The sequence below is a fragment of the Astyanax mexicanus genome, chromosome 7 (assembly GCF_023375975.1).
Source record: "Astyanax mexicanus isolate ESR-SI-001 chromosome 7, AstMex3_surface, whole genome shotgun sequence".
In the NCBI taxonomy this organism is placed as follows: Eukaryota; Metazoa; Chordata; class Actinopteri; order Characiformes; family Acestrorhamphidae; genus Astyanax; species Astyanax mexicanus.
Genome location: NC_064414.1, coordinates 38,555,060 through 38,582,101, shown reverse-complemented (window position 1 = coordinate 38,582,101; position 27,042 = coordinate 38,555,060). Strand labels below are relative to the sequence as shown.

Below are 27,042 nucleotides of genomic sequence, written 5' to 3'. Positions count from 1 at the left end.
TCCAAACTGTGGAATGTTTATTGAATTAGTCAGCTCAGGAGAAAAGCATGTCTCGATAGAGGACCGTTTACCACCAGCAGAAAGAGCATAGCCGCATATTGCTGAGCTATTGCTAGCGTTGCACAGGCGCCGTGCTTTCCCCGTGTAGGCTTGGTACAGTATGACTTATCTATGAATAGGCCTTTTGGAATGTATTGCACTCGCCAGGCTGGTTTTGTCTCTGAGCACGAGAACAAGCCTTGCTACTGTACTTTGTGTTGGAGCACAAATAAACAGTGCTTGCTGTCACATATGAGGACCATGCATGCAGCAATTATGAAAATACAGTTTTTTACATTATAATAATGTAGTTCCAGTACATGGCAGTACATATAACAAATACGTGTACGCATATTTGACTTTCTTGCTGCCTGTGTAGTATTTTGCAAAAGCCAGAGATCATTATTTAATTGATTTACAGTTAAAACAGCCATTAAGTATATGCTTTTTTTAGTTATTGATCCAATAAAAAAATCAAGAGAAAATAAGTTTAAAGGAAAATACATGGTAATGTTTCCAAAGGACAGGACTTTCCAAAACTGGAAATCAAACAAAGTGCAGGTACAAGAAGTAAAATAATAGGCTTTTACAATTATAATAGTATAATAAATTATAAATATTGTGTGAGCTCTACTGTCTGTGCAAAACCTGACAGTTTTAAGACCACCAAAGCCACACAGATAAACAGGACTTTAAATAATGCTCCACTCTCATTTCAGATCACAATTTTCTTACCATATCAAAAATATACTTTTTAAAGCATACCAATAATACCATCAATTCTTTAAGAACTCCACATTTCATTATGAAGAGTACAATTAGCCCAGTTTAACTGAATAGAAGACAGGACAGTTTGAATAAAAATCACTGTACACTGTACACTTTATAGAATAGTATTAAATTGTAGTTTTTAAGGATTAATTTACATATTTTGTATTGGGAAATATATATATATCTTTTTTATATTGTGATAAAATATGTTAACTGTATCACCCAGGCCATGTTTCTGTTCATTCTTCCAATGTTGAAAGACAATGTACAGTCTGCATAAAATATTTAGTTTTTAAATGAAGTTAAGGTGTATTTATACTTGTAGTTTGGTTCTCTTGGTCAAAACCAAGCAAGAAATTGATACACTGATACATTTTAGTTTAGTTTAAGTTTTTTTTTAGTTTTTTTTAAGCTTTACGTTCATAGTGACACATTTGCAGGCAAACAAAATAAAGGGAAAAGGGTAAAGTATTACATACTTTTGAAAGATGGCTACCAGTAGAGCTCTGGTTTGTTTTTTAGAAGAAAGCAAGTCTTCTAAGAACAATTAGAACTGTGTTGAAGGTAAAGGTAAAGGCAGGATAGTACTTAATGCTAAAACATGTAATATTATATTTATACATGCTCTAAAAGTGGTAGTAAATGGCATATTGAACTATTAAAAAGTTATCTACAGAATATCTTTTTTTCACTTCAAAATTTGCAGAAAGCTGCATGTAGTGAAACACGTTTACAGTTCATCCACACCCTTTAAGTTTTTTCTTCCTCCGCGAAGAGCGATCAAAGTTGCTGAATCAACTTTTAATAGGACGCCTCCTTTTTCCTGCAGGATTTTATTGGGTCTGATCCGTGCCAAGAGCTTTTGTCCTGCGCTTCAGTACTAGACCTTTTTCTACTGGTGTTGGATTGTTGTTTGCCTTGGTGAAAAAAGTTTGCTCTCTGTAAACGCAGCTGAGGCTTTTCTGAAACGGCTCTCGGGCTCCGTCCAGGAGAGGCGAAATGAAAAGGAAAAACAGTGTGATGAATGGAGGCCTGTCACATATGGAGCCCACTTCCAAAACCACAGCCATTACTGTCTTGGTTTCCATCCAGCACGGCCAGGCGTGTATGTATTTGTGTCTGCGCACATGTGAACATATTCCTGTGTGTGTGTGCTTGTGCATGCAAGTGTGAGTAGAAGGCTATCAGAATCTGGTGTCGTATCAGTGTTGTTCTCCTTGACAACAGAATGAACTCAAACTGCACGGTCTTCCCGTTTCTCGTGCTGTGTTTCTGCTGCAGCCTGATCACGCTGCATCTCCGCCCTGTCGGTGAAAAGGATCGCTGACTATAATCCATTGTTTTTGCTGCCATCATGCTGGATATTATACCATCATTATCTCATTCTCACCTTCTGCATCTGTTCATGTGTTCTGTCTTATATATTTCTTTATTTAGTTCACACTCACACACACATACAATTATGATGAAAAGCAGATAGTACAGAGTTTGATATGCAGGTTCTTGGCAACCCCCTGCAGATGGGTCGGTTCAGGTCTGGAAACTAAACTGTTTATCACAATATTGTTTTTCACAATTCTGATATAACTTTAGGCCACAAAATCCAAAGAAGACCTGTAATTGAGTTTAAATATTGGTTTGTATTGTTCTTTGATTTAGTGGAGTTGTAATAAGATGGCTATTGAGTGCCCAAGAAAACTGTAAGAGATCTATAAGTCTGTAAATCTGCAAACCAAACTGCACCCTCATCTACTGTTCTGCTCACCCAGTTTCTTTATCTCAGGGCATGCCCCCAAGAACAAGTTCACAGTTGTTTTGACCTGCACTTATTTATTTGTTGCTAATTTTTTCCTCCTACCACATCCCAGTCTCCCCTTTGGTCTACAGCCACCAAACTGCACACAGTCAAACTGTGCTCCACTCATTTGTTTGTCATTTTTTATCCCTTAATCCTCCTAGTCACTCCCATTCAATATTATGCACACAAAACACATAGCGTTTCTGTGTCCCGAAACTTGTATAACATTGTCATTAGCTTAAAGGGTAATATATGCTTGTTATTAAATTGATATGTGTTATTAAAATAAATAAAAAAATGTTGTATTATGGTGCAAACGTTTTGGAAACAACAGCAACTACCTTGAATACCACAGAAACTGCCTAGCAACCACCTAGCAACACCTGAGCAACTTTATGGCAACTGCCTGAAACAATATACCAATCACCTTACCACACTGGAGCACTTATCTACAGCATAGAAACAACCTGGGATACAATAGCAGCCTCTTAGTAATACCAAAGCAGCCAGCTAATAACCATGTGATAACACTATAGCAACCATCTTGGATACTAGTGGGACCCTTTAGCAACTGAGTACTTCACCATAGCATCCACTTAGCAATAGCAGCCACCTGGCAACCACTTAGCAACACCATAGCGCATATCTTGCAACTTCAAAGAAACACTATAGCAAACACCAAGTAACATTCTAACATTCGCCTAGCAAAGTCCTAGCAATTAAATAGCAGCATAGCATAAGTGAGAAACTTATTTCCGAACTTATTTCACTCCTGAACCCTAAACTATTATTTAGCAATTTCGAATCTCCTTAGAATAGATCCATGAAGATGAATGAACAGAATTATAATGAGAACAAAAAAGTCTAAATATTAATTTGTCTAAAAAATAAGTTTTGAGGTGCCGGCAGATTAATTAGAATTTATTTTAATAAACATCAGTGGGCAAAAAAAAGAAATATGTAAATATGCTTATTTTATCATCACAAAGTGACAATGGCTTCATACTTGTAGATGTTTGAATCACCTATACAGCTAGAGGAACATGAATATTTTTAATTACAGAGCACAGTTTTTTACTTTTTATTTTTATTCTTCTGTTGTTTAAGGGGTGCTGATTGCCTGCCTTGACTAACTGTAATTGGTCCAGAAGTCAGAACATTTAAAACTGGACTGAGAGTCACAGCACCTTTCACACCTTCTAAGTTGGTTCCTGGTGAACTTTGTGCCTCCAATATACAGCTCTGGAAAACTTGATTTTACTAAATTGAAAACCTCTAAAACATAATCAAGACGAAAATGGATGATCACAAGCCATCAAATCAAGCTGCACTTCTTAAATTTGTGCACCAGGAGTGGCATAAAGTTATCCAAAAGCAGTGTGTAAGACTGCTGGAGGAGAACATGCTAAGATGCATGAAAAGTGTAATTAAAAACCAGGGTTATTGCACCAGATATTGATTTCTGAACTCAACTTAAAACTTTATGAATATGAACTTGTTTTCTTTGCATTATTTGAGGTCTGAAAGCTCTGCTTTATTTTGGTATTTCAGCCATTTCTTATTTTCTGCAAATAAATGCTCTAAATGACAAAATTTTATTTGGAATTTGGGAGAAATGTTGTCTGTAGTTTATAGAATAAAACAACAATGTTCATTTTACTCAAACATATACCTATAAATAGCTAAATCAGACAAACTGATTCAGAAACTCAAGTGGCACACCTGTTCTTTCTAATCAGCTAATTAACGAGCCCTTCCTGAGTTGAAGGTAGTGTGTTAGAGCAGACAGACACTGCAGGGCAGGGAATCTTCCAGGTCCAGAGATGGGCATCACTGTTCTATTGCAATGCTTTGCAAGAAAGCATGGGCAGGAAGGCATCAAGGCAGCCAGCTACATTCACTTTCGGACACAGCCCATATCATTCAGTCCTGGCAGGCGGCTGTGGGCGCAGGGAGAGGGGAGGGCTGCTGTGTGGGAGAGGAGTGGGCAGGAGTGGGCAAGAAGAGTGTGGGCAGCTGGACGCCTCGCTCCAGGAGATGGCTCTGCTGCGTCTTAGCCAGTGGTACAACAGCGTCACGCTCGCCCGGCGGCCTGGAACGCAGGATGCCTCAGACACGCACCGCGGCAAATAATAAATAAATAAAGAGCAAATCGGGAGTCGCATTTCAGACCTGCTTTAAGTCCTATCTGCCCCGCACCTTCCTCACCCCAATGCCTGTCTGCAGCACACGGCTGTTTATTGATAGGCCGTTATTAATTATGATGTTAAAATGAGAGAGCGCACTCAGGCACCCCCTGCTGATGTGTGGCTGCATGGCTAATGAGCCAAATTAGATAATGAGGGTGCAGAGGCGTGCCAAGTGCCCTCCACGGAACAGAGAGAAAGAGGGGGTGTGGATTGGAGGAAAGAAGGAGGAGGGAGGGAGGCAGAGAGAGAGAGAGAGAGAGAGAAAGACAGGGTGCGTTAGTATAGTGGGAGAGGAGAAAGACTGTGAGTGAGCAAGAAAGAGAGAGAGAGAAAAAAAGAGAGGGAGCGAGAGAGGGAGGGAGGGAGGGAGGGAGGGAGGGAGGGAAGGAGTTTAACTGGCACCATGACTCTCTGTGTCTCTTTCGCCAGGACCCTAAAGAGGCCTGTAATTAAGAGCACTGTAATCAAGCAGCCTCTCTTTGTCTGTGCATACACACGCTAGCATGTACGTGTGTGTCTGTGTGTGTGTGTGCCAAATAATAAGGGTCTACATTATATGGTACCTAAATTACAGTTAGGGTTGGTCTTAGAAAAAATAAAAATAGATACAATACAGTGTATTTTTGGCACATTAGAAAATAATTATACTACTACTAATATCTGTTCCAGTAAGCATTTAAAAAGCCATGCCAAAAGTCATGGTATCGCAGTATGGATGGCTGTGGCATGCTCACACCTGTATAAGTTGTGAGGTGTCATCTTGTAAGGGAGTTTGAACAGTGGCCAGCACGTTCATGGCAAGGTGACATGAATTATTAGAGAATTATAAGAGTTATATATAAGAACTATAAGAGTGAAGCATTATATCATACCCTTGGGAAATAATGACTCATTCCTGTTTAATTATATTAATATATTTACTTGGTAAATTTGAACAGACCCAGTCACATGTTTTGAGACCATTTCATAGGTGTTTCAAAGAAGGATAGAAAAAATACCTGTGTCTATTGAGGGAGGCTGCTTTGAGGTAGTATCATTAATGCTACCACCACCATGCTTCACAGTGTGGAGGGTATTTGTGTGGTGATGTGCAGTTTCTGGCCAAAAAGATTACATTTGGTCTCATCAGACCAAAGAACCTTCTTTCATTTGACTTAGGCGTCTCCCACAGGCCTTTGGTTGAACAGTAGTCAAGGTTTAATTTTCTTTGCTACTTTCCCTCTAAGCATTGACTCTAAAAAACAGCAGGTCTTGTGTTATGAGTTCCTGGTATGCCGTGGTCAGTACCTACCCAAAATGTGGTGGTGAACTGGCGACAGGGTCATGGACGCCTGAGGTTCACTGATGTGTCTGGGAAGCAAGGACTAACCCACAGAAGGACTACTGTAGCGCACACTGCTGAAAAAGTGAATATGCTTCTATGGTTCAGAGCTGTTTTAGCAGCACAAGGGGAACCTTCACAATGTAGAATAACTAGTATTAATAAAATGGATGTTCTGTGTATGTGTACATTAGTGCTGTGCAATATGACTAAAAGCTCATACCTCAAATATGATACAATGTGATTAAATTGATAAAAATAAACAGAAGGCATTTGAAGCACTCTTTATAGTATTTTACTGAGCCAGCAAACTGCATTGGATGATTTTGTTCAGGATAAAGGTGAAATAAAGTCAACATGTTGCTCGTTTGCAGTGTGTTGACGGCATTATTTGCAAAGACCATGTTTTTCGGAAATCTCCACATTACATTTCCACACAAACAACCCATGCAAATTCTTTGTTTTATTGTTTTATTTCTTTGGGATTAAAATGCACACAGATAGCAACCAGTGAAATTATGACATGGTCTTTATTATAACTCGTACTAAAGACTTTTGAATATATCAATATTCACAATATATTATCCAGCCCTAAAAAACAGTACACATGGGACATATTTTTGCTGTTTAAATATTTCACAGAGATAAGCAAAATCATTTGGAAAACCTTAACCTAAAAAGTTTGTCTTAAAAATGGCCTGTTTTTGAGATACAGTACATATTTTTGCAAAGCAGCGATATGTAGGACTCTGTGACTCAACACTGTACAAAAACAAAAGGTGAAAAAGTTTCACAAACTGAATGCTTGCTATCTTAAAGACTACACGTCAGTGGACGTTTGTTTTTTTGACACCACAGAGCGCTGAACCATGAATGAGATATCGACTGTTCATTCACATGCTGTGATATAACAAATGCAAGTCAAAATCCCTTTCTCTTCTAAATATAAGCACCCAAAGCCAGTCAGAATTAGATTATTCTGGGATCCAAACTGTTGCTCATGATTTAATGGTGAGTCATGCTGCCCACACTGGTCGTGCAGCATTCAGTGCAGAGGCCGTTTGCGGGAGGCTCCAGTAATGTAGTGTAAAAATGATCAAGCAGTGTTGTAGTGTGTAAGGGAATAAGACAGAGCCTGAGCCAGAAAGGGAGCGAGAGATGTAGAAGGCTATGGTTTCTTGCTAGTCATGTAGGGAACAAAGGGGATGTTGTGGATGCCGCCCAACAGCCAGCATTTCTCATTCCTGCCCCGACTGCTCACTGAGCCATTTCCTGTTTTTGACCTGAAATCTTTATTTAGAACCACCCCTCTGCTCACCACTCTCCTCCTCACTCATGACACACAGAGATGGGCAGAGAAACACAGCTTCGCACCAGCTCCGATCCAGTCCAAAACAATCCTTTGGCAGGGCCTGCTTGTTGACAGTTCCAGCTTTTGGACGGGGCTGGATTTTTCACTATACTTGCGCACTGCAGACGTTTTCGGGCCAGCGCAGTGTTCTGCACGACTCTCCGGCGGTGTTTTCTCAGCCATGGTTGCTGATCCACTGGAGCCAGCTAGCTCCTGAGCTGGCTGCCCTAAATCTAAACATGCTGCAAACTTAAAATAGGCGAGAGGCCGCCACCTATGACATCACACTCACCATACTTCTGTAGAAAATGCACACGTCATGTTGCACACTTCTGCATGGTGCATATAGCGTGCCACTGGAGTCACGCTATACGCACCATGTAGAAGAATGCAATCTGAATTTGCATGCAACAGTTTTAAAAAGCTTGTTCTGCATGCTTTAATGCAAAAATGTAGCAAGCAGTTGTGCTCATTTAAATAAATATTAACTCATTTTTTCATTATGATATTTTGATTATTATCCATTTGTGTGCAAAGGAAATCTGATTGCAGGACTCTCTGTGGTTTTTAAGGCAGTTGTAAGGAGTAAAGAAGCAAATCATTGTCTCGGATTAGCAAGCTTTGACTTGTTTGCTGGTGAGAGCTGTGCAGGGGAGTCGTGTAATGCACTCTGTTCCTGTCTGAACTCTAGTGGAGCTTAATTTCTACAGTTAAGTCCATCCATACACTTTCAGTCTTTTATCTGCTTTGTTTTCTTGATCAGAGTATTGGTAGCTGTATGCTTTGTTATGATTTTGTGGTGTTTAAACATTTTTGAACACTGACAGAAAATGAAATGTTTATTTTGTTTAAATGTTTAATTGTTATATTATATTGTATTATTATTTGTATTGTTATTATAAGTGTATTATTGTATTGTTATAACTGTACAACTCATAGTGATTCATATTGATTCCATTCATGTTGAGCCTTATACAGCCACTAACCTACAAGATAAATGTGCTTTGTGGCACTGAGGCCCGTGGAAAAGCAAACAAAGTGTCTTCACTGTCCACTGTTTAGCATAACCTAGATAATACCATTACCTCATTTATGTTAATGGCCTGGTAGGATAAGTATATCATACCTTGAAAACCAGCACCCAAAAGTATTAGCTCTATTATCCATATATTTTTCACATAAAACTTTGTTTAATAATAAGTTTCATTGATTGTATTATACACACACCAGCCTTAACACCAACTTATATTAGCCAAATACTTGCAGCAAATTGTAAGCATGGAAGTTTAGCAAGTAATTTTAGGCCTCCATAAATCGTCTTAATGAGCATTAGGTGCCCATGATCCTGCCACCAGTCTACTGGTTGTGCTTTGTTTCTCCACCTTTGGTAGGTGCTGGCCATTGTATAGCAGAACGATAGTCTAATGATTTGGAGATGTTCTGACCCAGTTATCTATGTGCCACAATTTAGTGTGGCTTTTGCCTATTTTTCTAGCTTTTAACATATTTCCTTCAAGAACTGACTGTCACCTATAGATGTACGTGAAGAATCAATATTTTACTTCACTTGTCAGTGTAACCTGTTAATATTTTGTCTGATCGCTGTATTGTAAATGAGTGAAAGCTACATTAAATTTCATACACTAAAAAAAAGAAAAGGAACCCTTATGGAACAAATTCTGAGTAATTTCCTAGATTAACAACTTTGAAGCATCCTGATATAATCAGCCACATAACAAAACCCAGAGTGCTTCCTCATTTAAACTAGACATAATGGAAAGAGCTGGTTGGCACCCACATAATATGCTGAGTAAATTGGAAGAAGTAACTACTTTAGAACCAGACTGTATCCGTGTTGCTTACCTCTGCCCACGCTGTTTATGTCTGTCATTTAAAGTCATATGACCTTGTCCTACCCAACAACAGTCCTAATCTAAGTCTGATATATTCATAGTCCCTTTCATTCTGTCACCTTCCCAATTAGATTAGAATAAGTCTATCATCTCTTAATCTTAAATTATACTTGGGTAAAAATACTGTTACTTTAGGGAAATATTGAGTTCACAACAAAGTAATTTTCCACACTTAAAGTTTGTTTTCTCTGATCTGAATCAGCTAAACTTGGAGCCCCTTTCCCTCTTAATTTGGTTTAATTTCACACTAGAAAAAATTCAAGTGCACCGCAATGTGTCCCAGCAAATCACGTGAGGGGTTTCTCTGTTTATTGGTCAGACCTGTCTGGGATTTCAGCGAGAATGTAAATACAGGAAAAAGGATATTGATGTGCAATTCATGCCATTCACTCATGGATTGTTCATATGATCTGGGCAGTATACCATGTTAAACTGGCTACAGGAGCTTTCTAGCACAAACTTAGACCCAATAGTTGCACCACAGATTACTTAATTCAGTTCATTTGGAACCAAACTGAGACTAACTCCTCTCAAGGGCCTCTGTATGGTTGTTTTGGTCCAGATCCAAATGCAATTACTATGTTTACACCTGCCCAGACCAATCACAGAAAGGGTGAAAATGAACCTGAGTCTGATTAAAATGGACTAAAAAGTTTGAAACTGTAAAAGTGAAACTAAGTAGAGCCACTATCTGCACATGTTGGGGCTGTGAGAGGAATGACCAATCACAAAACAATACAGATGCTGTCACTTAATAATAGAATTAAACATGTAATAAATACTGAAGGTTTACTACTGATTACATATTTAAGAAATAGTCGTGGCTTATTGGTTCACTATAAATAAATGCTGTAAATTATGTTTTGATTATTTGTGTTTTTAAAGCTGTTCAAAGGAGAGGATATCTTTAGCACAAAGTCACAAATTTGGGTAAATGTTAACATTGGGTTAAAGTATTTCTCATGTAAGATGAGTATAGTAGTAGGAAATGTTCATCCCCTCGTTTAGAATCTGAAAGTTTTGAGTTTTTCCAATACAGCTCTAGTGATTGAGCTGCTTTTGTAGATTCAGAAACATACATCTAGTTGCTGGGACACAACCAGCCAGTCAACTTAATTGCTACTAAACCATTTACATTGCCCCTTTATAAAAGTTTGCAAAAAATGAATATGTCAATATTCTCTCATATGTTCTGTAACACCAACCTTCAATTACTATTTTTATCATGATTATGTAACACTGTGCTGCTACATGTATTCTATGACAATCCCAACTGATTTGTATTCATTTTTAGGCGACTGTATATAATAACAGATAAAGTAAAAGTAACCAGTTCTTATCTTTCACTGACTGCAGAGTAATAAAACATTACATACTACTGTATAACAGTCATGAGACAAATAAACAAGAATGCAAACTCAACCCTGTTAATCTGCCTTTTGTTATAGTGACTTCATTCCCCCATACAGAACTATGGTGATGAACTTATTACTTCATTTGATAAACTAGACAGCATATCCTTAGTGTACAAAATATGACTATGAGCCATACAGCTGCCTGTGCAGTGCTGGAACTTACCATGTGGTGGCAGTTCAGCTTGTGTAGCTCTATCTATTAAAGAATAAAGGTCTGTTACTGTTATTTTAAAGTTTTTATGTATAGATTTATATAAAGATGCTTTACAGAAAGCTGTTATGATCAAACCACAGAATAAACATATAAATCATAAAGTAAGCAATCCAGTAAACACGCTAAAGGCATGGAAATACTTCCTGAAAGCTGGAGGGCGAAACACAAGTGGGATCTATCATATTGTGGTCATTACTGCTTAAAAATTATTAATAGAAAAGTGATATACCTTTTTCCAATATTTCAATGTACGTTTACAACTATTCATTTACATGAATTGGGTGATTTATTTGTTAGATGTTTGTATTTACAGAAATCTGCTTTGGGCATTCTTAACAGTTTTCCTGTAGCTTTTCTTTATGCCAGTCTCAGAATTATTTTGTATTAACAGAAATTTAAAAATATATCTTTAAAAAAATATAACATTTTTGGCCATATTACCCAGCTCTATATACACTTATAATCCAAAGACCAAACACCCAAGCACAAGACACAAATAAATAATACAATATCAGTCACATCCAAGTCAAATAAAAAGCGCAGCAGTAAAAAAAAAGAGGTTTTAAATAAGGCACATGCTATTTGCACCCGGGTGTATGCAGCAGTGTGTGCTATTTGCACCCGGGTGTACATAGCAGTGTGTGCTATTTGCACCCGGGTGTACATAGCAGTGTAACCCTAGCTAAATTAATCAGAATAAGCAACAAAATACAAAACTTTTTACTTAATAACTAAGATAAGGTTAGATACAAGTTACCTAACTGCCTCAAACTTTAATTCAATCAAATAACTTAAACTGAGATCCACCAAAACACTAGCTTAGCTTATTCGTTTTCAGTCAACAGTGTTCGATAGATAATAATTCTCACACTCTGTCTTAAATATTTATCTTAAAATGTAGAGTTAAATTGAGTGATGGGCCTTTTATACATAAATAATAACCAAATTCTGCTTAGCATTTCCTATGGTCTCCGTTTCCCCATCTGTGAATTTGCGCCTTTTCGCTCCCTCGCATTGAGTTCTCTTTCTTTTTTTTTAATTAAGGGGTGAAAATAGCCTTGCTGTGTGGCACGTGCTATTTGCACCCGGGTGCAAATAGACACTCCGTTTAAATAAAGCTTAATTTGAAAAAGAAAAAACTAGCTTTGAGAACAGATCTCAGTGGCTTCATTAAGGTAGAGTCACCTGGAAAAGTTTTCTCATGTGACTGTAAAAAAATTATGATTCATACAATTGTTTTTAGCACTTTAACAATCGATTGATTTTTTAAAAATTTACATTTAAATGAACACTATTTAAAGATATAGAAGAAAACGTGTGATTAATCACAGTTAATCGCAGACTACTGTTGTTATTAATTAACAGAAATTGTTAATAATTTGTAAATCGACCATCATCAGACATTTAGTGTAATAAATAATGTAATTAATTATAATTAAATACTGAAACTTAGTTTATTGTTAAACTGAGCTAAAAGCGTTGCCATACTTTTCAAGTACTAGTTTTCTCCTCCAGTTTCTAAAATAGTTTATCTGATTTTGCTGTTTATAGCTATATGTTTTAGTAAAATTAACATTGTGTTTTTTTCTATAAACTACGAACAACATTTCTCCCACATTCCAAATAAAAATACTGTCATTTAGAGCAGTTATTTGCAGAAAATGAGAAGTGGCTGAAATAACAAAAACGATGCAGAGCTTTCAGATCTTAAATAATGCAAAGAAAACAATTTCATATTCATAAAGTGTTAATAAAGAGTTCAGAAATCAATATTTTGATCACAGTTTTCATGCATCTTGGCATGTTCTCCTCCACCAGTCTTACACACTGCTTTTGGATAACTTTATGCCGCTCCTGGTGCAAATTTAAGAAGTTCAGTGTGGCATGATGGTTGATGGTAAAATCAAAGAAACTCCTCGTAATTTTAGGTGGTCTCTTATTTTTTTTTCCAGAGCTGTCACAAAAAAGTTATTTTGTGACAGCTCTGGAAAGAAAAATAAGAGACCACCTAAAATTACGAGTTTCTTTGATTTGAGAGAGATGAGACAACTAGCTCGAGCTAGGGTTGAGTGGGAGGAAGCATAGGGCACAAGCAGGCAGCAGGGGCTGAGCTTGCTGCTTGCGTACGTGTGTGTGTGTGTGTGTGTGTGTTTGTGTTTCTGGGCGGACTTTTCCGAGGCCAGGCAAGGCGGCGCAGGCTGAGCCTCCCTCACTCTACGTCACACCTTTCCGAGGGTAGCTGCGGTCTCTGCGCTCCGGCTGCGTCCGTCTCCACTACGGCTGCCTGCTGCGCGTTTCTCCCGCTTTACGCTGCTTTTACGCCTCGGTTCCGCCGCCCCGAGCCTTTTCTCCGGTACCGTCTCTTCCCGGGAGGACTTTCGGACCGAACCGACCCGCTGCTTGGCTTGGAAGTACCGCTGTCGACAATAAAAGCGATCCTTCCCGATGCTTCAGCTCAGAGCTCCGCTCCAACTAACCGTGGTGAGTGACCAGCGCCGTACTCGCTCGCTTCTTGTTGGAATTGTCCGTTCCACCTTAAATGGTGCAGCAGTTCCATTCTGGCGTCTCGGGCGCCAGAATGGAACTGCTTCACCATTTAAGGTGGAACGGACAATTCCAACAAGAAACTTCTAAACAGCTTCATTCAGCTCTGAATAGATACAGTACTTTTTAAACTCAACTCGTGTGTGTATATTAGTGTGTGTGTGTGTGTGTGTGTGTGTGAATTAATGTGTGTGTATGTGTGTGTATTGTTGTCTGCTCCCTAGACTTAAAGTTAGACCCCAGTCAGTCAGTTCTCCACTGACAATAAACAAATAGCTCACAGCTCTTAAATTAAATCTATTAAAATTTTAAATCAAACTTAAGCATAACTTTCCTGTTTACCTAATTAATGTACTTAATAAATGATTATTAAACATGTTTTTTTTTATAGCACATTAGCCTATTAATAGCATTATGGATACTACTATAGCCTATAGACTAGGTCACTGGGGGACTTAGCTGAGCTGCTTATTTCACTGAGATACATTCTTTTTGTTTTTATAGAGTTATTAATAATCTAACGTGAGGTAAAAGATACATCAGGTTTTAGAAAATGTATACATTGTATATCGCACACTCAATGCATGAATATTGTTGTGTATCTTAATATATCTTAATGCACAAAAGTGTATTGCTCTTTAAATGCAGTGTGGCAATGCACTATTGTGCTTTTTTGTATTAACAGTAAAAAAAAGCGATTCTTGATTGCAATTAGTAATCAATTTGTAGTTCTTACACAACAACTTCACTTTTTTGTAAACAGACAGCACAATCTGAAGTGATACATAAGCTACTGTTTTCTGTACTGTAAATTTCAGTTTTGTTTTGTTGTCATATACAAAAAGTAAGCATCCCCCTGTAACCTTACATGCAGATTTTATATTAAACAAGGTAAACATAACCTCTTTGTATTTCAGTTCAGGAAAAGGAGTAAAATAAGAAAGTCACCGCCACATAAAAGAGTTCTTTACAGGTTTCTGACAGTGGCATTTATATATATCATCCCTAAAATTATTGAGATAAACAATTTTATTTTGATTTTAAAACCAATAAAGGCCAATGACATAATGAGAATATAATAGTATAACAAAGCAATTCTACATTTTAAAGACATTTTCAATAATCATTAGTTGGAAAATATAGATTTTTTCTCACTGTGTGTATGTAGTCGCAGCACTGATTGGTCATTGCACTTTTTACTGTTATATATGTGAACAAACATACAAATAAACACAACAGACAATAACACATAATGACAATTATTATTATATTATTGAGGTCATTATTTGGGTTTTTTATGACAGGCTTAGTGACAATAATATCATTCATCACAAATAATGGTTATCAGGCCTTGTGGAAGTTAATACTAATGAAAGCTTATAAGCTGATTGAGTGATTGAGTGGCACTACTGTATATAGGTGAGAACAATAAACTGATACTAATCGAGAAATTATAACTATTATACATTTAATTTACCCTACAGTGGGCCAAAGGCTTGTGGGTGATACATAGGGATTAGAGGACTGTGGAACTCTTCTGTTGAAGTTGTTGTTTTCTGGTTTACTGGATGAGATAAGAGACTGCTGAGGTATTGCTAGCTATGTAACCAATACAGATGTTGTGGCATTAAGTGTTTATAGATTTAAATGAATAACTGTCCATAATTTCCCCCTTATCTCAGACATATTATCAATTTGGTCAAGACATGTTTGTTGCTCAAAGTTTGCTTCTTTTGCTAAGGCAAATATAGTAGAAGTCTGTGCCAGTAGTCCTGTCACAGTAATAACTATATTGACTTGCTATTATATTATCATTGAAAATAAAGATAATATTGTGTATTGCCATTATTACTGGGACAATATATTGTTTAAAAAGTTATCTTGACAAATGTAGGCATTGTCCTTTAATATTAGTCCTTTAATATTGTCCTTTAATCCTTTAGTCCTTTAATATTAATATTATAGATGGATTGTCCTCACAGTTTATATGCAATGCTATAGAAGCAAACTCCAGACAACAAACATGTCTTAGCCAAAGAAATATGTTTGGAGTGAGTGGGTAAAAAGTATATAGTGTAAATCAGATTTTTCTCTAATCTTTTTCTTTAATGCACAGTATTTCCTAAAAAAGTTACAAAACTGCTGGATTCACACACACTAATGTGTCTTAACATGCTGTAAAATGTGAAATCTACTGTTGCACTGTGCAGTACCTTTTCAAGTGACTGGGGAGACTAGGGCAAAGTCCAAAGGACATTTACACGCATGCTTTCTCTCTTTCCCTCTGTCTCTCTCTCTCTCTCTCTTTCTCTCTGTTTCTCTCTCTCTCACTTGCACAGTAAATTCAAGAGGGTTCAAGGTCCAGTTAAATGTGCTAGTGTCCACATGAAAGTAGCGTACACTCACTGCCTTTATTCAGAATTTTTCAATGTATTAACCTCCTTTTTCCTGTCTCTCGTTTAATGCTATGCAAGAAAACGTGTATTGCTATCAGATGTCCGAAGAGCTTCCCTGCTTGAGGCCTTTTGACCTCATGTATGCTGGAGTTCATGAATGTATTGCGAGTGCTGGGTGTGCATGTCACGTGTAAGTGGGTGTGTATGTGTGCAGTCTGGCTCAGTAGTAAAACCCTAGCCTGCTGATATTAGATGGGCTGGTCATGTATTACCAAGCCGAAGTGGCATGTAGCAGGGTCATTTAAGTTGATGCAGGAGATGTGGGCAGCTTTCACATCTCAAGTTGCTGCACTCGGTCAGTGCAATCAGTTGGAATGCGCTGCATTCTTGAAGAGAACCGCTGAATGTACTGTTAGTCCATTGTGTCAGTATCAGTGGTGCTTTTGTGCTGTTAAGCACTAAAAATGCAGGCAAAGTTATTATACTGCAACTTCTCATTAAACTCTTTGGTATTTACATTGCAAAAAAGGGAAAGTTCTCATAGTTGGAGAGAAGGTTCTACATCTAAAGCGTTCCTTATAATTCTGCAGTTGTTTACAACTCTGAAATATAATGGTGCTACAAATGGTTCTTTGAGAGATGCTATACAAAAACATTTTTGCTTCTAAAGAGAACGATTATAATAAAGAAGATGTTAGTGTGAATAACATATCTCTCATAATACAGTGACCTGCCAAATCATGGGATAGTTATCATAAAGGTTTTCCTCCAGGGACAGATTAGGAATGCACAAACCTGTATAAGTTGTGAGGTGTTATCTTGTAAGTGGGGAGTTTGAGCTAGAAAGCCTAAAAGTATGAGTCAAATAATAGGACATTCCTTTTTTGGGAACATGCCATAGAAGGCATCTACAGTGGACAGGGCAGTGGGTGGCTGGTAATGATGGTGACCGGTGGCATCTCTATAGAATTCAACTCTGGCAGAAATCACATCAAAATTGAGTGCAGGAGGCCCAACTTACATATCCTGCCATGGAATACAGTACTTGTTCCTGTCCCATTATATTTGCCATGTTATTTTATATCTTGTTTACAAATATGTTTTCTTTTTTTTCTTTGGTTTCCCTTTTTGTGGTGCTAATTTTTTGTTTATCTTATTATTCAGTTATCATTCTTATAATTATGAATTAAGCTATAATGATTTTTATTAAGTACTTACTATAAATGACTGTAAAGCTCATGAATAAGTTACCCAGTTATTAAGATTTAAAAACTGACTAGAAACACTTCTGTTTACAACATTGCTGTGTCCATCACTGGACATGATAATAGCTAGATTTTAGCCATTTATGAACAGATTGTCATCGCTAGCAGTTTGACTTTATTTTCCCTGAACCACAGTGTTAAGTGTGCGTCTCACACCCCCGCACTCTGTATCAAGCCTTTGGCCCCTCTGGTCAAACCGGTTTGAAAAGTGTTCTGCTCCCTGCCAGTATTTAAACACTTTTAGCACAGCTGAGGACCGGAGTTCAGATTATATGTTCTTCACAGTTTTAATACTTTGTTTTAGGCACAGTTCACAGCTGTTCCTGTAAAACTGTAGTAATACTGATACTGATAAAATTACAGATTGTTCATCAAGTAAGCAAAGATTTTGAAGGAAGATTAACGCTAAAATAAGCTTACTGAACAGTGACAGTCCATGTAGAAATTACAAATAAAACAGTTTTAAACACTATAAGATACAAAGTGCACTTAAATGGGTGAATCTAACAGGCTGACACTGCTTCTGCTCCTGTTAAAAGAAAGAAAAGCAGAAGAAGAATGGCAAAGAAACATTGACAAAACATGCAGAAGCTACATTTAAATGAAGTATTATTATTGTATTATTTTTAATCGTGTAATCAGGTTCAATACTTCAATACTAACTTTTTAAAAGGCATGTGGGAATCATGAGGTCTAGGAGTGTAGTGCTGTGTGGAGTCAGGTATGATACAGTAGTCAGGCCACATTCTGCGTGCCGAGGGCTGTTATGTGAGTTGCTCTGCTGCTGCTGCTGACGTAAAGCCGCGGCTGCAGTCTGCATGCTGCTGCCTCACTGCACATGTGCCTGACACTCACAACACCGGCTGCTCCCTGTGGCCACCATGCCCTATCCATTCTCCCTGTAAACCCAAGAATAATGCAGTGTCACTGCGGCGCACGCTAAGACACGGTGAACAGCAGAACAAGAAAGCACTGAATGTGGAATCCATAAAACAACAGTAACAAAACAGTGTCCTCAGTCTGTGCTTTCTGCTAAAATTTAAGAAACTACTGGCACTTAAGTTCATGTGGTCACTCCAGACACCCAAGCACATTTGGTCTGGTCATTGCTGTTTGTTTTAAATGCTTGTTTGATAGAACTAAAGCTGTAAATGGTGAGAAGGTCAAATCCTTATGGTGTTTAACAGAATGACTTGAATGAATCGATTATATATGTATCAAATATCACTATCATTCGTCTGTAATTTATTTTTTTAAAACAAAAACTTGTTATTTTAGATATATACGTAGAAATAGTAGTTCTAGATATAAACAATTGAAACCTAACTAGCAAACAGTCCAGCTACATATCTGTAAATGAATTATGACTAGTACAAATGCTAATTTTAATTCTTTCTAACTTGTTTGGAATGTGCAATTAGGATATGTGCTGATTTAGGTCTCTTACATATAATTTCTTACAATTGAGGTAATAAAATGACTTCTAAAACTGAAGTTCTGTCATTAAAAAGTAGAAGTCGTTTAACTAATAAAAATAAACACTTACATGCTAAAGGTCACAAGACAGGACATTGTATAATATCCCATGACTTTTGCCAAAAAAGCTGCTGCACTCACCTGCATGCACTGATATGCATGTGGGGACTTCTGTATCAAATGTGGATGGGATTTCTGTCAGAGTCACTGGTTTATAAGCATCGACAAGCCAGACACCACCAGCCACGATCATTAACACCCATCTGCACCCAATATCAGGCCTCGTTCTAACTGCAATAATTCAGGAGTCCGTGTCATGAGCTTGCTGGCCAGTGTTCAACCTCACTCATAAGATAACACCTCACAACTTACACAGGTGTGTGGTGCTGTCCCAAGCCATCCTCTGGGGTATCAATTAAAATTATCAATCATTACATTAAGAGGAGTATAAATGACTATTAGTAGTAGTAAACATTTCATAATCGATCTCAGATGTCTTACCGAGAAATTGATTTTTTGTAGTAAACTCTGGGTTTTGCCTTGTTGTAAGCTAAAAGGCTTGCCATATGTATGTGCGGAGTTTGTTAGTAATTCTCAGATGAAAGTAGCTAAAAATACAATTATAAATGTTAAGAATTTCCCTCAGCATGTTTAAATACATTTAAAATCCCTTACTGTAGGTTATACTGAAATTTTATCGTAATGTCTAATGTAATGAACTAAACGGCAAATTTCTGTTGTTACTTCCAGTTCAGAGCTTATTTTGCACAGTCATTGCTGTTTATTGTCAGTGTTAACTGTAGTGTGCAGGAAGATACACCTGTAACATAGGTGGTTTTACAGCACCTCGATGGCTAGCTTATTCGTATTAAATACAATGAATTTAATACAATGGAATTGCAGAAAGAGGCAAAACCAAAGTCCATAATCAGCCAGCTACATTTACTCCTGTTTTTTTTTATCAGTGAATAAACTTGTGGGGCTTATTCACTGACCAGCTCTCTTAATAACATTTCTCATTATTCTCACAGCTGCTTTAGTTATGAACTTATCTTTCTTGCAAGATGGCAAAGTGCTGCCGAACCTCTGCTGTGCAATAAATATGTCATTTGGTCTCTCTCTCTCTCTCTCTCTCTCTCACTCTGTTTCTATCTGTATCTCTCGTCCCTCTTCTGCTCGTGCTTGGTATTATTGAGCCTTCGTCAGGAGGGCCCACACAAATGACACCCCGTCTTTGTGCCGTCAAGTGCCGTGACAAAGCGCGCTGAGTAAGTACAGAGGCCAGGCGGAGAGGAGGATGAACATGGATTATGTGCCTGTAATGATACTGTAAGATGACACCAGAGAGAGCGCTGCTTCTCTCCCTCTCTCGCTCTCCCTCTCTTTCTCTCTCCCTTGTTCTTTCTCTCTCTCTCTTTCTCTCTCTCTCTCTCTCCCCTTTCCTTTATTTGCTCTGCCCATCATTCTTTATCTCTGTCACTCTCCTCCCAGTTCTCTCTCATTTGACACAGTAATGTGTGTGTTATTACACGCAGGCTGAGGGACTGATGGGTGGCAGCTCTGGCTGACTGTGTGTTTGCAGCCTGATGCATGGTACCGCTGCCGGTTCTGCAGCAGAACTGCCAGCTATGCATGTGTGCATGCATGCTAGTGTGTGTGTGTGTGTGTGTGTGTGTGTGTGAATCCGTACCCTCGGGACCTGAAATAGCACAGCACAGAGGTGAGGGGGAGGGGAAGTCAGAAGCTCAGGCATGGAAACGTGCAGATCCTGTTACAGGATCATAATATCACTGCGCTCACTCGCTTCCTCACTAGCCTCATCGCTCCCTCGCTTACTTGTTCACTTGCTCATTCCCTCATTTGCCTCCTTACTTACACCCTTGCTCACTTGCTTGCTCACTCACTCTCTAACGTACACGTTCACTGTCTATATCCCAAGCCACGCATACTTCTATACTTCACACACTAATCCCTCCCACACTTACTTCCTCACAAACACACTTATTCACTCAGTCACTGACTCACTTACTCACACACTCACTCACCCCATCATTTTCTTTCTCATTCCTTTTGTCACTTGCACACCCTCAATTACTAACCCACCTCCCTTTCTTTCTGACTTATTCACTCCCTATCCGCTCATTTGATTTTTCACCCCTACACTTTTCTCCCTTATACACTTAATCACGTATCCTCTTGTTTAATTTCTTACTTCTTTTCACTCTCATACACTCACTCATTTATCACCTCGTTTGCTTACTCACTTCTTTTCTCTCTTACACACTCAATCACTTATCCCCTCATTTACTTTCTTACTTCTTTTCTCTATTACACACTCAATCACTCGCCCTCATTTGCTTTCTTAGTTTATTCCTTTACATCAGCAGTTTACGCAGTTTTTATTTGGACGCCCTCTTTCGTGGATAGTAAGTTTCATTGTGCCCCACCAGCCCCCCACCCTACCTGGAATAAACAAAAACTGCAGACTATTTTAATATCAGCCACCACTTTTTAATATATCGCCAAATTGTTTACTAATAAATTGACAGAACTGAAAATTAATTCTAGAGATACGACCGCTGATATTTTTCTGTGGTCTTTCTTAGGATCCCATTGCTGTTATTTTCTATCCTACTGCCTCTACCACACTCGCTCCCTCACTTTTTCACACTTTCTCACTTATTTGCTTTTTCACCTTTTTACTCCCTCACACATTCACTCACTCTTACCCTCACTTACTTGGTTTCTCATTTATTTCTCTCTTCTGTAATAGGTCACAACTCTTACACTTACATATGTTCTCTCACATATTCACTTGCTCCCTGGCTCATTCACTCAGTCCCTATCTCACCTACTCCCTTTTTAAAGAACTCTAGCTTACTTACCAGTACTGTCTTACCAGTACTCCCTCACTTGCTTGCTCACTCCTTTTTTCCCTCATATGTTCAGACACTTAGTCACTTGCTTTTTGCCTCAGTGACTTGGTCCCTTGCTCATTCATTTTTCTCTAACTCCATTGCTCACTCACTTGCCCCCACTGCCTCATTCCCTTAATTGCTTGCTCACTCATTTCCTCACATATTCATTTCCTCATTCACTCCCTCATTTGCTTGTTTTTCATTTTTGTTCTACACATCCTGCTTAACTACACATCCACTTATTTTCTTTTTCACTTTTTTATTTCCTCACATGTTCAGGTGCCCATGCACACTTGTTTACTGGCTCATTCACGTAGTTCCTAACTGTCTTGCTCACTTGCTTCCTTATTCACTTTCTCTTCACTGCATTTCTCAGTCACATTCCCTTAATCTCTTACCGACTCACTCACTGGCTCACATACTTGCTCGCTCCCTCGTTTGCTTGCTCACTTTCTCCCTCACTCCATCCTCTGCCCGGTTGTCCTCTGCTTCTCCAACCAGCACGCCTGCTAATAGACTTCATCCATCTAGTCTGCTCCCTCATGTGAAGTTTTGTGTTGTGCGCTGGGTTAGCACACAGTGTGCAGCCAGCCTAGTGGCACTGCGGCGTTTTTCCAGCTCCTGCTCCAGCGGCTCTGTGTTCTCCTGTCCAAAAGCCCCAGCCTTGGTTTCTACACTAATTCTGGACTTTATCCGGTGCTCTGTTTCACACACTTAGCTACTGGCAGGAGTCGTATCCAGGAAGTGAGCCGTGGCTAAACCCACGCTTTTTAAACAGCGCTGTAAAACTGAGCCTTCGCCAGGCGTTTTACAACACACTCAAAGAGAGAGAGAAAGGAGCTGTCTTTTGATGTAGCGTCTTTTCTGTTCGGTGAGAGATTTTATGCTGCGGAGGGAAGGAGGAGGGGGCTGGTTTGAAACAGGGTCGTTGCTCAGCACTGGTGCATTAGCAGTGGAGAGGCGACCGGTGTTCCTCAGCGTCTGTGTATGTGTGTAAGGGAACAGAGTGTGCCGAGCAAGGCTGGAACACTGCACTCCCTGCTTTCTTTCTCTCCTCTGGCTCCTCCTGTTGTCTCTGAGCGCTCGGTAGATTCAGGTCAGGGGCAATAAGTAGCAGCTGCTCTTTTCCATTGACCCACAACCAGCGTTCTCTCCACAAATTCCGGCCTGCGCTTCTACCGGCTTCTAGGAGACTAACCACCAGGCCGAACCTCACCACAGCCTCTCTGCTCCGCGTTCATCCTAACCTTTCTCCCCAGAGATGGAGGGATGAGGATGGAGAGCTCAGGGTGGGTGGAGGAGAGAGAAACAGTGGAAGAAGTACAAGAGGAATGTGCTGGGTGGAGTAACAGTGGCGCTGTAGATGGTGCTCTGAGTCACAGGGACTCGTTCAGCTGCCCTTACATTCCTGTCTCTAGCTCACTGGAAAGCACTGTATTTGTAGGCCTTTCTTAATGTTAAAGACAATGATTCGCTCCTTTAGTGAAATATACATGAGAGTTATAATTAAGCTAATCTTTTTCTTATGTATTTGTTTTCCTATGTTATCAATAAATACATTCCAGCTAATCAGTCAACAGACCTTGAATTTAGCACAGTTTGACTCCTTAAATTCTTTCAGTTTCATAACAGTCACTGCATAATTCCTAATGACTGAGTAATAGATCTTAAGAAGTGAATAATAACCCTGTGGGACATTTTCCACTCTTCAACTAATTATGTCTGAAAACTGATTCGTCTTACTATTACAGTCTCTGTCCTAAGTGTTCAGTTTGGTAATTTTGCCAGGGTTCAGCATTAACAACTGGAAATGAACACAGGAAAAGTCAAATACTAAATCAAGGCAGCAGCGTTTATCATCACATAATCAAGCAAGTTGAACTTCATCAAGAATTGATCATTAACAGTAGAAACAGTGTGCAAAATTATCCATTTGTTAGCGTTTGTATGCAATCATCCCTTTGCTGAAAAAAGGTCTAAAAATATATGTAATGCTTATTGTCTGTGTTCTGCAAAAACCTTGTATCTCCAATATTCCAGTTTTGCAGGACGAAAATAAAAAACCTTTTCAGTTTCAGTGAAAATCAGTGTCAATTATTCAAGTGATTTTTCATCATGACATTTTTACACAGTGTAAAGAAAACCTGCCTCATTCACATTGTGTTAAAAACCCACAAAATGGAGACACAAGGCTTTTGCACAATAGCAGCAATATAGTATTAAAGAGTGTTTATACTTAAATGCAAAGTGTGTTAGGTACAGTATAATACAGTATAATGCACAGTACAATAAAAAAAACTGAGCATTCATAACCTCTTGTTTTGTTTCTGTTGTCCTGTATCAATATGACTTGCACATGTCCTCATCCAGTTTCTAAACACACATATTATCTTCAGCAGCAGTAAGAAACCAGGCTGAAAGTGTTACTGAATGACCTGCACTGACACTTTTTTCCATTTCTGACTCTTTATGCAATTTTTTTAGCTTTTCCCGAGATTTTTTTTTTTATTGTTATATTTATAAAAAGTGTAAGACTTATTGATGTATTTGATTAATATATTAATACATTTGAGTATTCTAATAATAATGTTTTTCAATATTGTAATGATTCCCAAATGCTTTATTCGACAGTTTTTCAAAAATATTGCAGTATATCGCACTTGTGATCCCTACATTGTGATATGTAACATTTTTATGTTGCTTGTTTCCTCCCATACAGCATACTGCAGTTTATAGCATTTATAGTTTTTAGACAATTTCTGTAATTAATTAATTAATTTATTAATTAATGCATATATTTGATTAATACAATTAAAAAAAATGTATTTTAGTTATTATTACTTGTTTGGGTGATAGTGTAGTAATGAAATGTAATCTACACTCATCTGTGGGGACTTGACTTGTTCTTCTTTCCAACACACATTTTTCGTATTCAAATTTTTTGCCTCAGAAGCTGCACACTTGACAGAAGCATTTCTATTTTTTCTCTAACTTCCCTCACCCTTTCCTTCTCTCTCTTTTTTCTCTCCCTCCCTCTTTCTAACTCTCTCTTTCTCTCCTGCTCTCTCTCACGCACCCCTTTCTCTCCTTCCCGCTCACTCTCTCTATCTCTCTTGCTCTCTCTCTCTCTCTTTTTCACTGTCTCTACCTCTACTCCACTCTCTCTCTCGCTCTCTCTCTCTCTTTTTCACTGTCTCTACCTCTACCCCACTCTCTCTCTCGCTGCCTTTCTCTCTTTCCCGCTCTCTCTTTCTCTCTCTCTCTTCCTGCCTCTCTCCCGCACCCCTCTCTCTCTCTCTCTTTCTTTATCTCTCTCTCTCTCCTCTACCTCTTTGTCATCTTGTTGGGTGGATTCCCAGCTGACTGTGTTTGTCATGGTAACAGGCAGCGAGGCAGCGGGCCCAGCCACTTGCACTTCCTGACTGAGTGCCTGGAAGAGCTGCGGCTGCGCACTGCTCACGCGTACGTGTGTGTGTGTGTGTGTGTGTGAGAGAGCGCACAGACAGGGCCAGGGTGCATGAAGCTGTCAGCCTGGATTAGGTTCAAGCTCACTGCAATGCTGCCTACTGCTACTGGGCTTTACTTTATGGTAATGAGGAGAGGCCTCACAAACAGGCTTCTCTCTCTCTCTTTCTTGCATTTTCTTTTTCTTCCCTGTGTTTTTCTTTCCTGTGTTTTGTTGCTCCCTAATTTTCCCTGTTTCTGTCACTCCATCTCTTTCTATATACTTTCTCTCTTTCTCAGTCTTTACTCTCTTTTGTTTTTCTGTCATTCCCTCCATCTTAGTCCATCTCTGTCTACTTCCCCTATATATTATTCTCTCTCTCACTTCATTTCAGTATCATAAGGTCAGTTTTGGACCAGGGTCTAAGACTCTTCCTGTATGTGTGAGAATGGCCTGTAGTTATTGCAGTAGCTAACAAGTCCAAGGGAATACCCTCATAGACATTTTGAATGTATTAATTGGATTGTGTGTAGTGAAATGTAGTGTAAATTTAGTATACGAGACTAGTAATTCTAGTAATAATAATATAAAAATAATAATAAAGCATGAAAACAGTAATAGTGAATTGGTAAAATTTAAAGGAAAAAGAATCGAAGAAAGCGCAAATAAAGTTCTCCTCTCCCTTTATCTCTCTTTCTGATTCTTACCTCTCTCTCTCTCTCTCTCTCTCTCTCTCTCTCTGTCTGACTGTCTGTGTCTCTCGCCCCCTCTCTCTGCAGCGGCGTGGTGACTCAGTGTACTGTAAGAACATGGCGGCCCATGAGAGTGGTAGTAAATCTGGAGTATGCTCTGCCGGTACAGTAGCCCTTAGAGCAGCTCACTGTTTCTGTTTCCTAACATGAAGCCAGGTGTGCGCTCCCTGGCCACCGCTCTCTCCCTCTCTCTGTCTGTGTCACACAGCCGGCCGGCCGGCCGCTCCGCTGCCCTCTGCCCACTCCCCCTGCGTCCTGCAGACACTACAGGAGCTAAAAGGCAGCACTGCGTTCTCGCATGACACATTTGCACCCAGAGCTCTTACTGAAAGTCTGACACACACTTGCCTCCCTCCTCTCAGCAGCTCAGGAAGCAGTAGTCAGAGCGGGATTCCTGTAACCACCCAGCTTCTCTCCCTCACACACACACTTTTCTCTTACCCATCTCATATCTATGAAATCTAGGGGTGTAAAACTGCATCTGAAGACTGATCAGTTGGTGGCTGTTTAACCGCTCACGTTTCTGAAACATATGTAATGTCATATATTCACTCTTACAACTCTGTTTTTTAGATTGTAATTTTATTGAATGTAATTTAACCTATTCTTTACATTTCCCCAATATGTCATAATGAATAAACAAATAAAAATACTCCAAAATTACTTTTTTTAACTTCCAGTGAAAGTTAAGAAGACCTTTTCTGGAAATACAAGATTTCTGTGTAGCAGAAATACTACACTTATGTAATAATTGCATTATCCATAAGGCGTAAGTTTTTGTATTGTATTTGTGAATACTTTAGATTGTGATGATTTGTAAAATCTAGTTGAAAATAACAGTTTTCAGAAATTTTATCATTGAATTGTTTCCCAACCTTAATAAAATTCTGTGTAAGGTCAGAGATTTACACACCTAGTGAACTCCCCTTTGTATGATTCTGACAGCACATTAAAGTGTTCGTGCTCTATTTATGACATTATTGCTGGTTTGCGTGAAGCCCTGTCCCCATGTTGTGTTACCTTATCTGTTTGGCACAGTTGTAACGTGAGTCGTTGTGTGCTCTTTCTTCTCTGCGGCGGCAGCTCAGAGATTGTAGTGAATCTCACCCCAGTGGAGGCTCAGAATGCTAATATGATGACAGCTTGCGGGCCAGTGTCATGGCAACAAAGCTACAATCTGGTAATAGAAACGGTCTTTTTATTTTTAACCCAAGTCAACTTGTTGATGCTCCAAA

At 38.8% G+C, this 27,042-nt stretch overlaps 1 protein-coding gene across 5 annotated transcripts in view; it reads left to right on the top strand.

The window, feature by feature from the left end:
- sertad2b (SERTA domain containing 2b) overlaps window positions 1-27,042 on the top strand; it is a 53,097-nt gene that overhangs the window by 21,232 nt on the left and 4,823 nt on the right. Inside the window, exons 1-2 of one of the 5 annotated variants that reach the window (XM_049481334.1) lie at window positions 13,210-13,492; window positions 26,896-26,987. The exons of 1 other annotated variant lie outside the window; for it this stretch is intronic. The gene's annotated coding sequence lies outside the window, so the exon portion shown is untranslated. Of the gene's footprint in view, window positions 1-13,209; window positions 13,493-26,890; window positions 26,988-27,042 lie in introns of those variants that run through there. 3 more of the 5 variants (XM_007248565.4, XM_022684658.2, XM_007248564.4) reach the window with 3 other exon arrangements.